Below are 744 nucleotides of genomic sequence, written 5' to 3'. Positions count from 1 at the left end.
CAATAAAAAACCAGTTACTTCAGGAATCAGCAAGAAAACAAAGTAACCATTGCTGTCACAATGGTGACAGTGAATGCCTGCCTGTGAGGGAGGAAGCTGGGGCAGTCTGAAAATAGGCTGGGGCCTGTGAGAGGACGGCTAGGAGGACATAAAAGAGGACTAGGGAAACCTGAGGGGAGTGTGAGGGGTGTGAGGAGTGTGAGGAGTGTGAGGGGTGTGAGGAGTGTGAGGAGTGTGAGGAGTGTGAGGGAGTGTGAGGAGTGTGAGGAGTGTGAGGGGTGTGAGGAGTGTGAGGGGTGTGACGAGTGTGAAGGGATGAGGGGAGTGTGAGGGGTGTGAGGGGTGTGAGGGAGTGTGAGGGGGTGTGAGGAGTGTGAGGGGTGTGAGGAGTGTGAGGAGTGTGAGGGGTGTGAGGGGTGTGAGGAGTGTGAGACTTCTCACTCCAGAAGCAGGGGAGGGCTTAGTGAGTGATAAAAGGTGTTCAAAGTTGCTAGGCAGTGGTGGTACACACCTTTAATCCTAGCACCATGAAGGCAGAGGCAGGTGGATCTCTGAGTTCAAGGCCAGCATGGTCCACAGAGCGAGTTACAAGACAGTCGGGGCTACACAGAGAAATCTTGTCTCAAAAAAAAAAGTGTTGAAAGTCAAAAGAGAAGACCTGCTGGTCTTGAATAATCACAGGCAGAGAGGGAGGTAGGGAAATTTCACCTGAAGGAACTTCCTTTTGTTCTTTATAAGTACTGA

Source organism: Microtus ochrogaster, chromosome 1 (assembly GCF_000317375.1).
Source record: "Microtus ochrogaster isolate Prairie Vole_2 chromosome 1, MicOch1.0, whole genome shotgun sequence".
NCBI classification, from domain to species: Eukaryota; Metazoa; Chordata; class Mammalia; order Rodentia; family Cricetidae; genus Microtus; species Microtus ochrogaster.
The sequence above is the reverse complement of the archived record's forward strand: the minus strand, read 5'-3'. Positions refer to the sequence as shown.